The sequence below is a fragment of the Falco rusticolus genome, chromosome 6 (assembly GCF_015220075.1).
Source record: "Falco rusticolus isolate bFalRus1 chromosome 6, bFalRus1.pri, whole genome shotgun sequence".
NCBI classification, from domain to species: Eukaryota; Metazoa; Chordata; class Aves; order Falconiformes; family Falconidae; genus Falco; species Falco rusticolus.
In genome coordinates, this window is record NC_051192.1 from 55,302,340 (window position 1) to 55,314,818 (window position 12,479).

Below are 12,479 nucleotides of genomic sequence, written 5' to 3' on the forward strand. Positions count from 1 at the left end.
ACAGTAATATGAATTTTCTATTAAAGACAATTCGACCTTGTTCCAAACATAAAAACACAGAAAACATGAGCAGGTAAAGATTCTGGATATTAGAGATTTCTAATATTGAAGTAATTTTTCTTTTGATGGCAACTTCATAGGTTCTGCTTCTAGAGTTAAGCTGAATATCAAATTCAGCTTCATTCTGAACAAGCTTCTGCTTATTCAAAAGGATTACCCCAATATAACTCTGGGAAGTAGACTGGCGTGAAAACTAAATAACTGTTTTCTGTTACAACAGGATTTCCAGTCGGCTTTGCACATTGAAACTGCAGCACTACCAACTTCACAAATGAAAATTCAAATATCCAGAAACAATATGCAGAGTTATAGCTGCATAATCTTTACAGATAAGGTGTTCTTACACAGTGCCACCTAATATTCAGGTGGTGAGGAAGCACAACTGTCTTCCCTTTGGAAACTGAGCAACCCATAAGACTGTTGCTCAGAGGCATCTTTTGGAAATCACATCACTGTGGAGAAAACCCCAGCTGATGTGGGCTGGCCCTTGTCCTCCCTGCCCAATCCCAGCACCCTCCAGAGGAAACCAGTCACATCTTCATGTCAAACAGCTGTTGGTATTGGTGTCCTTTTGAGCATTTTGGTTTTCTTGTGGCTCTGACACATACTCATTATTTTCTGGGCTCTGCTTTTCTCTCTGTTTCAGATCAAAGGGATAAAAAGAATGAAAAGGTTATGTCAGAGCTCATTAAAGCAGTGCTTTTGCAGCATTATCTTGTGTGCCTCATGCTTTTACAAGGGTGTGGAGAAGAAACTGAGGACAAGGCTGGCTCAGATGTTGTTAGAAGAATGTCACTGTTGGAGAAAAACAGAACTGATGTGATACACTTCCATGCTGTTGATTTGGAGTGAATCTTGACAGTGTGTCTTGGTTTCTTTTTGGAACTGGCTGGCTTCAGAGGGCAACTGAAGACTGAGATAGCATGCACACAATTTGGGCATTTGAGGAAATAGACCTTTGAAGCAAAAGCAGCAGCAGCCAAAGGGACAAAACTGTTTGTCAGTTAGCTCCCAACGATGCTGCATCAAAGCTGTTTGGAAGTGCTTCTGGTCTAGGATTGTTCCACTGTGCCTGGGGACTCCCCTGACTGCTCTCCCTAATCCTCACTTTTCCCATTCAACTGCAAGACCCAAGAGAAGAAAGCAGAAGGTGGATGCGTGTGATGTAGTTGGTGTGGGCTCAAGAAACGGAATCACAGAATCATAGAATAGTTTGGGTTGGAAGGAACCTTGAAGATCATTTAATTCCAACCCCCTTGCCATAGGCAGCAACATATACTACTAGACCAGGTCACTCAAAGCCCTGCCCAACCTGGCCTTCAACACTTCTAGGAACAAAGCATGCACAACTTCTCTGGGCAACCTGTTCCAGTGTCTTCCCCTCATCACAGTAAAAAATGTATTCCTTATGTCTAATCTAAATCCACCTTCTTTAAAGCCATTCCCCTTTGTCCTATCCCTTTCTGCCCTTGTAAAAAGTCCCTCTCTGTCTTTCTTGTAGGACTTCTTTAAGTGCTGGAAGGCTGCTATTAGGTGTCCCTGGAGCCTTCTCTTCTCCACAGTGAACAACCCCAACTCTCTCAGCCTATCTTCATAAGAGAGGTGACCTGTCCCTCTTGTCATTGTCACGACCCTCTTCTACACTCGATCCAACAGGTCTATGTCCTCCTTATGTTGGGGACTCCAGAACTGAACGCAGTACTCCAAGTGGGGTATCATCAGAGAGGAATAGAGGGGTAGATTCCCCTCTCTGGACCTGCTGGCCACACTTCTTTTGATGCAGCCCAGGATTTGGTTGGCATTCTGGTCTACAAGCACACATTGCCAGCTCATCTTGAGCTTCTCATAAACAAACAGCACCAAGTCTTTCTCCTCAGGGTTGCTCTGTATTTGTGCTTGGGATTGCCCCGACCCAGGTGCAGAACCTTGCACTTGGCCTTGTTGAACCTCATGAGATTCAGATGGACCCACTTCTCAAGGTTTTCCAGGTCCCTCTGGATGGTATCTCTTCCCTCCAGCATGTCAACCACACCACTCTCCTTGGTGCTGTCTGCAATCTTGTTGAGGGCAAACTTGATCCTGCTATTTATGTCATTGATGAATATATTGGACAGTACTGGTCCTAGTAAAGACACCTGAGGCAAACCACTTGTCACAGATCTCACTCTGGAAGTGACCATTCAACCAATTCCTCATCCACTGAACAGTCTATCCATCAAATCCATGTATCTCCAATTTAGAGATAAGGATCTTGTAGGAGACCATGTCAAAGGCCTTACAGAAGTCCAGATAGACAACATCCATAGCTCTTCCCTTGTCCACTGTTGTAGTGATTCCATCATAGAAGGCCACTAGGTTGGTCAAGCAAGACTTGCCCATGGTGAAGCCATGCAGGCTATCTAAAATCACCTCCCTGTCATACATTCAGCTGTACATATGCAAACTCTGCCTTTAGAACCACAGAGTAGTTCCTGAACTATCTGATTTACAAATAAAGATGTAGCTTCAGGATCCATGGCTGTTTCTGCTTTCTATTTGTTGCACTGTGGTTGCACATAGATGTTAGTTACAGTTATGGTCTTGAGCCCTGTGATACAAAGGCCTATGAACAAAATAAAAATTCCACAGAACTTTCTAGAACCCTCCCCCCCCCCCCCCCCCCCCCCCGCCAAGAAAAAAAAACAGTAATACCAGAAGGTATGTTAAATTGCACTTTCCCTTCTTCCCATCGTAGGACTTAGAGAGGCAAAAGAAGACATGTCCTGGCTTTCAACATAGGAGGTTCTTCTCCCCCACCTCAAATGAGTTTTATGCTCAGAAATGTTGATCTTGACTCCCAAATCATCCAAGTCACAGTTTAGGAAATTTTCTATAGCAATTCATCCTCCCGGTACTACATTTTTGGGACACAGGTACAGTGTGATTTGAGCATAGTGCAAAGGTGTCTAAAGTAGGTAAAGCCAAAGCTGGTAAGTCTGCCAAACAAAATGGGAATTTGTTAGGTTGGGGGTGAAGACCGTCTAATTATGGTAGTGTGATGCTTATGAGAAGCCATGCTCTGTGTCTTTTTGTTCTGTTTCTGGGGTATCTGCTGTGGGACAGACCCCAGTTATGGTGTAGCTGTGATATGGTGGTCTCCTGAGAGTCTTAAATCCATTCTCCGCAACATACCCTATTTGAAAAGATTGTTTGTGAACATTTTGGGTTTTTTTCTGAATTGTATCAATTTCTTACCAGCCACACTTATTGTGTAATTTGGTCTTCTATCAGTTCCGTTTTCTTTGAACACAATACAGGTATAAGAGGAGACATGATTTTCTAAGGGAAGAGATATGAAATTGCCTGTCAAGGTCCCTCTGGATGGCATCCTTTCCCTCCAGCACGACAACCGCATCACTCAGATTGGTGTCATCGGGAAACTTGCTGAGGGTGAACTCAATCCCACTGTCCATGTCACTGACAATGTTGAACAGTACTGGTCCCAGTACCAAGCAGTGATTCAAACTGTTAATCCACAAGCATCAACAAGAGAAAGGAAAACAGGGTAACCAGAAGAGAAAGTCTGAGCAAAAGGAGCCCTTTGGAACATTTCTTCTAGTGGGTATATCACTGCTGACTGCTCAGCCTTTCTGTTGGCTGTAGAAGGTGCTGGAATTGGAAGGTAAAATAATCCAGAATATTTGCTCCATAGCCAGACTGCCTTATCCCAGAAAAATGCAGAGGGTGGGTAATCCCACTTTCACCACACTTCTTTAGCTTTCTCTATTCAACAGCAGTTCAAGAAAAAAAACAGATGAGAAAATTAATGAATTAATTAACTAAAACCCTTAGTCATGAAACAGTGGAAATGGGGTGGTCACATGGGAAATAGCAATAAAAATAAGCTTCACAGAAAAACTCCAATTTTTATATTGAAAAGTCAAGTGAATGTACAACAAATAGACATCACACACACACACAAGATAGTCATAAGGTAACTATTTCTGAAAACAGCATATGCTGAAGCACTCACATTTTTGAGTAATTTTCAGTTTAGTCATGCAGAGGTGACCAACTGTGAAACTAATTATAGAAATTTAAAGAGCACTGACACTTGTGTGAAAATGAAAGGAGTGATGTTGTAAGAGTGGGCAAAAAAGCTGAGGTGATCTGACTTATCTGAGTGGAAGAACCAGCCTCTTCATTTTGGTGGAAGAAGATTAAATAAGCTTGATAAGTCACCAGAGATAAGATATTTTGAACAAAACACACACATGCACAGATAAACCTGGGGAGTTTCAGAACAGACTCTTGACAAAAAAATCAGAATTTGCCCAGAAAAAATGATGCTCTACCACTAACTCCATGGAGGACAGACAAGGCTCTAGCAGTGCTGATGTTCTGCAAGGGAATCCAAAATACTTAAAAAAAAAAGAAAAATCAAAGTCAGAAAATAATGGAAAATCAGGCAGAGCTCAAAGTCAGAATTCCCACTAAATGGCATATAGAAGTGTAAAGTACCTAAGATTTTTAAAAGATGCAGGAACTGCAATAGATTAGACTTCTTTGTGAGAGTTTGCTTGTGAAGTCAGAGTTTGCACAGCATGGACGAAGAGGATGCCAGCAGCATCATTAGTTCAGATGTTTTTTTCAAAGCAAGAACAGACAAAACTGCAGCAGAAAATCCCTAAGTGATCAACCAAAAAGTAAATGTATAATTTATTAATTCTAAATTGAACAAGGGTCTCAGAATTATGTCACCCTGTGCATGGTGGAGCAGGGGGTAGCTGTGTTCTGGGCAGCTTTTCCCTCGTTCCATGTTTACAAAGGTATGTGCTACACTGGGCAGTGTTATTGAAAGGCAATCATTCTTCCTTCCCCCCCAGCAGTAGACCTTTGGATACGTAAGTGGTGCCAAAATGCTATTAGAAACAGTGAATTTGGCACAGAACAAAAAGCCACAAACCTTATGATTAAAACTTTGCACTTTAGGGAACTTACTCCCCAAAGGGAACATGAAAACTAAATATATGGGTAAATAATGAACTGGAAAAGTTACAAGTTACACTTACACTGTGTGTGTATATGTGTGTGTGCGTATACATTAATTTTCAAGTGGAAACAAGCCTCTGGTCTCATCAGGGTATGAACTGACTGGGAATTCAGGGCATCAAAGCAAATGAGGATGGGTTAATTTATAAGAAATAAAAAACTCTCAGTAGGATCAGGAATGAAACTGGCAGAACTTAAATGCCCTGGAGTTAATGAGTTTAAGAGCTGACAATATGAGTGTACTTAATAGTAGGACAGGAGAATAAATAAAAAAAAAAAAAAGATACAGCCTTTCATCTTGTGTATATACGCTCAATGTAACAACATGAATTTGCACAGTTCACATTTAACATTCCCATTGGGAAACTCTGGCTCTGCCTGTTGTTCTATTACATAGGAGTTGTGACTCTTCCTCAAATCCAAATTCACCTGCTACACAAGCAGTTTAAAAGTAAATATGCCAGCAGGGAGTATTAAGCATTTCGAGAGCTCCTAAATACCATCCTCAGCTGGCACAAGGGCAGGTTGGTCTTCATAAGATCTATGCGGTTCAGGCACATGGAGGGCAGGACAAGGGACACCTTAGTTCCTTTGCAGCTATTATGACCTTTGCTCTTCCAAGAGGTGGGGTACAGTTTTTGACCTCAAGCATGTTTTATGGGGCTTGATGTATTTAAGGCTGCTCTAAAGCTTTCTCTTCAGTTCATGGCATAGGCCTGTTTACAGCTTCACACTACAATTTGGATTGTATTAGGGACCTGAAGTGTTTCACAGGAAAAGAAAATGTGTTTTTGATGGGATAGTGCTGCTGTATAGATGAAGTTTTGAAGAAAACAAGACTAATGGCTCTAAGGTCTCTGCAGTGACTGAGGTGCTGTTCTGGTATAAAACAACCAAGATTGTAAATCCTTGAGGGATGGAAGTAATGTGCCTGAGAGCAAAATGAAAAAAAAATGGTACAAAGATGTTACAAGACTTAGTATCTGGACATTAATAAGGCAGACATGATTCAATAAATATAAATTTCAAAAGTCATGCACATGGGAAAAATAATTTAATCTTTACATGTGGAATGAGGGACTGAGCTGATTGTTATGGCTGAGGAATTAAATCTTGGTATTATAACACATTTTCCTTTGAAAATATCAGCTGTACTCTGCTTAATGATCAAAACCCAGTTGGAAAACTACGATTTATTAAGAGCAGAATATAGGACAAAACAGAGAATGTATGACATATAAGCTACTTTGTAATGTCAATCATCAATGTCAATAATATTATAATATATACTGACATAAGGTAATGGCATCTGACTATATTGGTTTGGCTTGTGATCTGGTTTGATCTCTGCAGAATTATACAGCAAGACTAGAAAATCTGTAAAATGTTAGCAGACCTGTTAAAAAGCATTGAACAGCTAAATAAGCAAGCTGGAAGATAATTGTTTGGTCTTCAGCCTGCAAAAAGAGCTGAGGGTATTGAAAGAGATCTGGGACTGAGGTCAGTTAGGTTACAAACAGCACAGAGAAGATCAGTTACTCAGTGTCTATTCCAGGACAAAGCTGGAGAGAGTTGGACATTAAAACAAGATAGCAAGTAGCAGGTTTAAGGAGGTCTTCACATGAATGCAGAGATTTAGTGGAAATCCCTATCACAAGATGCTAGCTAGAAGTTTATGCACCTTTAAAGTACAGTTGGACAAACTCAGAAGAGGAGTTCCTTGGGATTCTTAAATACAAATAAATTACCTCTGTTTTAGAAGGTCTTTGAGCTGAAAATTACTGATCTCTGGGAGAGTACTGTGGAGAGGCATCACATGCACTTGCTCTCTTGCCTTATATTTTTTTCAGACATCCAGTTATGATCACTACTGAAGACAAAGTTCAGGGCTCGATGGTCCATTTTGGTCTGATCCAAAATGGATATTCTGTGTTTTTTAAGATCCGCAGATGGATAGCAAGTAAGACTGGGGCCTTAACAACTTGATTTCACCATCATGCAATGAAATACTACAGGGTAGGGGGAGGAGAGGTAGTGGGAAACACCCACTGCATTGTGTAGATCTTTTCATCTGAACTATTTGTTTACACTCCCCTTATAGTCAGTGCAGATCAGTAAATACAGCCTATGGAGTTTAAGCTGTGATTCATCTGGTCAAAAATCATTCTCTGTTCTAAGAGGAGATGTGTTCCAAATTCAACGGATTGACTAGCTCTGAGCTGATGTAAGCTGCAAGTGATATGTTTAGACAGAGAAACTTATATTGTAGATGACTCAGTCAGTCAATTGAACTTTGAGACCTCCTAGACTAGCAAACTGGAAATAAATGTGTGCCTAACATAACTAGGATAACTTGGTAGCATGACTAGGTAAAGACGTTCAAAAAATAGAGTATGCAATTTTGTTCCAGAGAACAAAAAATGCAATTACACAGATGTCTATCTTCTCTCACAGACGTCCAGAGCTATGACAGTAAGAATAAAATCTAGTTGTTTTTAAAACTCTGAAAGCATAGCATTTTATCTTATATTTGTTACTATGAAATGAGGTAACCTGAGCATCAACAGTTAGGACACTTGGAGTGGGAGGAGCTCCAATGTACTTGAATAAAGAAGGGAACTTGGCTTTGTTATGCTTGTAACTTTAGGAAGATAATGTTAGAGCTGATGAAAAGTACTTACTACATCAGGGAAAAGGGCCTGGCAATTCTATCCCTTCCTGAGGTTCAGGAGTACGAAGACTATATTGCAGCTATCTATAAACTGTGTGAAATTCCACTGTTAAGGATTTCTCTCTCAGCAGACAGGTGAATTTGACCACATTGTTTTACAGGGGCTTACATTATATATGGTCGATCAGAACAAATAGAGACGTTCAGAGCAGCAAGTCACTATTTATCCTCTCCAACACTGCAGAACAACACATTCAAATCTACAGAGCAACATGCTCTCCAAGCCACTTCTCCTTAGGAAGCATATCCAGAACAGAAACTTCACTTACAAACAGGTAGGTAGACAGGCTTAATGCAACCTATTTTATGCAAATTAAAGTATAAGTCAAAGTAGAAAGTGTTTCCAGCTAATAGGAGGCATCTTTTGGGAAAATGACAGTGGACTTATGCCTGCTTTTATTATGGGGAATCTAGGGTACAAAAAAGAGAGTCCAAAACCAAAATAATGGATTTTTTTTTAAAACTTATTAAGTCCCACTTATCTGAACACTCAAAAATGGGCAGTATTGAATTTGTGATGGTTCATTTGCAGGGGGGAAAGAAAGCTGTGTTGCAAATTATATTATTTTCCCTGGAAAACTAAAGATATTATTGCTTCAGAACTTCTCATCTTTAAAAACATACTGCAACAGAAAAGAAGAGATCATCTCTTTTCAGGTACTTTATGGGTGTTCAGATTAAGGGCTTTTTCTTAGAACAATCACAAAACTAGACCTGCAAACCAGGAAAGGATCTATTGCATTTGCCTGCCAATGCGATAATGTGCCTAAGCCTAGATGGCCTTATCATCACAAAGGACCATGGTTGGTCATGTTACATCTATGTACCTAGGGAAGTCAAATAAATAATTCCAGACTAAATTAACATAATTTTCATGAGAATAAAATTTAGCTCATTGTCTTAGCCACAAAAAAGAGGTTGAAAACAAGGCAAGGATAGATTGAAGTCATATATGCATGAAATTTTCCACATTGTCTCTGGAGTAAAGATCTTTTAAACTATTATGTATCCCCCATAATTCTCCTCCAGGCTTTTTTCCTGTTAAAGATAATGCTGCAGCTCTAGCTGATGTCAGTTCTAATTTTTAGTTTCTTGTCTGTTAGAGTTACTGCAAATTTTCTAAACTCAGAACTTTTCATTCTGTAGTTTTTTACTAACCTCACAACAGCTTTCAACATTGTATTTGCATAAAAATATGTGATTTGGAGTTCTTATCATATTAGACATAGAAGTCATGCCCATAATTGTTTTATGTTATAATCTATTAATCATACAGGGATGCTTAATGCAACAGGAGCATCATGTTGTCCCCAGGAGCGTTACATTAGTTGCACTCATGGTAAAGGTGTATAATACCTGCTTTATTCTGTTAGAAACACTTTAATGTAACTTTCTATGAAAATGTAGCCCTACTGAGTCTTGATGCTGCTGTGGAGCATTCAAAATATTTTTAATCTTATGCATAAGCATAACCTCCTGCCACCACTGCCTCCATTGCCCTTACATAAGTCTGTAAAGGGACCATTAAAAATCCATTAAGCTTGTTAGTTTGCACAGCTTTCAGGGAATCTAGCTGAAAGTTTTGCTATTTCAACACTTACGGGCTTCTAATAAATACAGCAATCTTTGAGCTGTAAGGGTTTACTGGAATGGCCCATTAAGTGAGAGTTTTCTAGGGGGGATTACATCTGGGAGAATGAGGGGAGATCAGAATTGTAATTATACAAATGGGTTTTGCTTTCTTCATTTTGTTTGTTTTTGGTTTTTGTTTTTTGTTTTTTGTTTTTTTAAAGTTATTTCTGTTATCTCAAGAAGCCCAAAAGAAAACGTTAAAGAGTAAAAGGATGGTGTCATGATTAAGGTATTTATAAGAGATTTAGGAAACTGGTTTCAAGTATTTGACTTTAGATTTCAGAAAAAAATAAAACACTTAAGAACTGGTCTGGAAGTGTTCAATATCTAAAAAAGTTTTGTCTAGTTAAACTAGAGCAGCAGCTGTCAAGATCTCTTAGAATCAGGCATTTTTCACTTCTATAATACAGAGTTAATAATACTTCTGTTAGCCTCCTGTCTATTTGCGTATTAAACTTTTTAGGGTAGGGGCAGGCTCATTTATGACCTCTAGTTTCTCATATGATTCTAAAGAAATATTAATAAGGAAAAATATGCCTGTCTGGAAGGTCTTTTCACTTGCTTCATTGGTATTCACATAGAAGACTGTCTTAAAAAATCAGTGGATACTCATTTCAACAGCACATGCAGCTATACTTGTTCTCTCTGGCCATTTAGTCTTGCATTTTAACATGATTTTTTTCATTGGCAATCACTGCCCTTGCATTGTGAAAGAGGATTCATAAAGACTCATTGCAAGCTATTGTGAGGGTAGATTGGTTCCTCCATATGAGGTCTAGCATTTGAATTGTTTGTTATTTCTGGGAAGGCATTAAATTCCTGAGACAGCATTGAGCTGCTTATGGGAATATGTAGTACTTGACTAGAATAGTAAGGTTTCACATACTTTTTGTTTGGAAAGTGCTATCAATCTCTAACTTTAGCATGCATAAGAATATGGTTAATGTTTTCCAACTTTAAAAAGAAATACAATTATTTGTATTTGGTGTTTTCACATAGCTGAATACTTCTGTGTTTTGCAAAAGGAACTTGAGATTTGTCATAAGTACAGTTCTGGGGTCAGGAAGATGCCTTTTACTCTTCTCATGTCTTCAATCCATTCAGGTTTGGCTGAATTGTAAGCTGCCAAAAATCATTATTCCCCATCTGTGCTTTCCTCACTAGAGCTTGCTAGAGGCTGTCTGCTAAAATTCGTCAGCCTTCTATCAGTCCTGCCCATGCACCAACATAGCATCTCGTTTAAGTATGCCACAAAGATGAAGCTCCAGATGGGATCATGCAAAACTGGTTCTCTTCCAGCTGCTCTTTCCTCATTTAAACAATACTGTGGGTTCATACGGAAGGGAGATTGGGCTGATAATGACAAGACCATAAGTTCAAGTTTTACTTTTTTTTATTAAGTTGCTTCCCTTAAATCTGTGCCTTTCTCACATCTTATTATACCTCATCTAAAAGTTGCACAATCTGGAGAGTGATCTCTAATGTGGAGCAGCCAGGATGAAGCAATGCTGTTCTGTCAAAAGAACCCGCCAAGTCTTAACAAGTCTTGAGCACTTTACTGTGTTGTCTATGCAATGAGACTGCTCATGCATATATAACCTTAAGTGCAAATTTCAAACCTTCAGGTCTGATCATCTTACTAAAAGGGACTTTTTTTCTAAGGTGCAAAAGATAGGCAGTGACTTACTGTCTTTTCACATGCTTGTAGGCAATTCGGAGACCTGAAGAACATTTAAGTGGACGAATGTGTGCATGCAACTTTAATTTTCCCATGTACTGATTGTTGAATGCTTGATGTTGCAAATGTAGTAGCATTGATTGGAAGCCTCACCTAAAATACAATATATTCTAGGTCTACCTATGCTGCAACTGATTTTGAATATAACACATTCCCCTGAACAATGTCCTCTGCAAGGCAAGTACGTATATGTTGCCAACTGACAACATTTTTGTCACAGCACGGCCAACCAAGGGACACGGTCTGTTCAGCTGAAGTGAAGCTGAATACAGAGAACACTGAGGCAGCAGGGAGCAGAGGAAAATATTTACATGTTCAAGGGAGTACACAAAATGACTCAGGAATCATTTCCATCCTTTTTCTTCTGCACTTCCATGAATATAATTCCTGCTTGGATGTGAACTTGCATCGTGTTTTACACCCTACTCAGTAAAAAGGCAGGAATCTATATTTATGGGAATGGTTTCATTTCCTATGGTATTCTCTGGTGCACAACACTGCGCTGGGAGCCTGATGGATCTAAGAAACTGTGGTAATGGGAGCTGACAGTGATGGATAGTTGAAAAACCAAGAAACACACGACTGATCAAAAGAGGGTGCTGTTATTCTGGGATGGTCTTACATCATCTGTGCCAGAGCACGGGCAATGCCTCAGCAAAATTCTGGAAGATGCTGCCTTTCAGCACAGATGTAATATTAAAGACTTGGCTATTGGTAATAGTAATTAAGAGACAATAGCACTTTTCACAGTGAGACAAAGATTTCTGCATAAACCTGCATTTGGCCATTTGTGTTCTGTGGACAGAAGCTCCCATATCAAATGAAATTATGGAATTCCTTCCTTTCCTAGCCTGCAGCAAACTACTGTGTATTGCTGCTCTACAATACTGAACAGCTGTTCTCGTTCATCCTACAGGCAATTGCATGTGAAAAGATAATAAATCACCACTTTCCTAATCTTGAAAACACGTATGCATATTTCAGTCATAGGAACCACACTAAGTGAATCCACACAGCTAAATAAAAGACTGCAAGGGAGCAAAGACAGTCTCTGACCCCTGGTGATTTATATTGCTTAGTCGTTCTAACTCTCACCAAGAAGCCAGGCTGCAGACTCTGAAGACTGCTCCTCCAAGGCAATGAGGATGAAACTGCATCAGGTTCAGTACTCCCCACCCCACATCATCCTTCAGTACTATCCCCACAGCCTTTGCACCTTCAAATATCCACTGCCATGCAATGTCCAAGAGGTTATCTTTACTTCTGTGCAATAAAAGTATTGTGCTG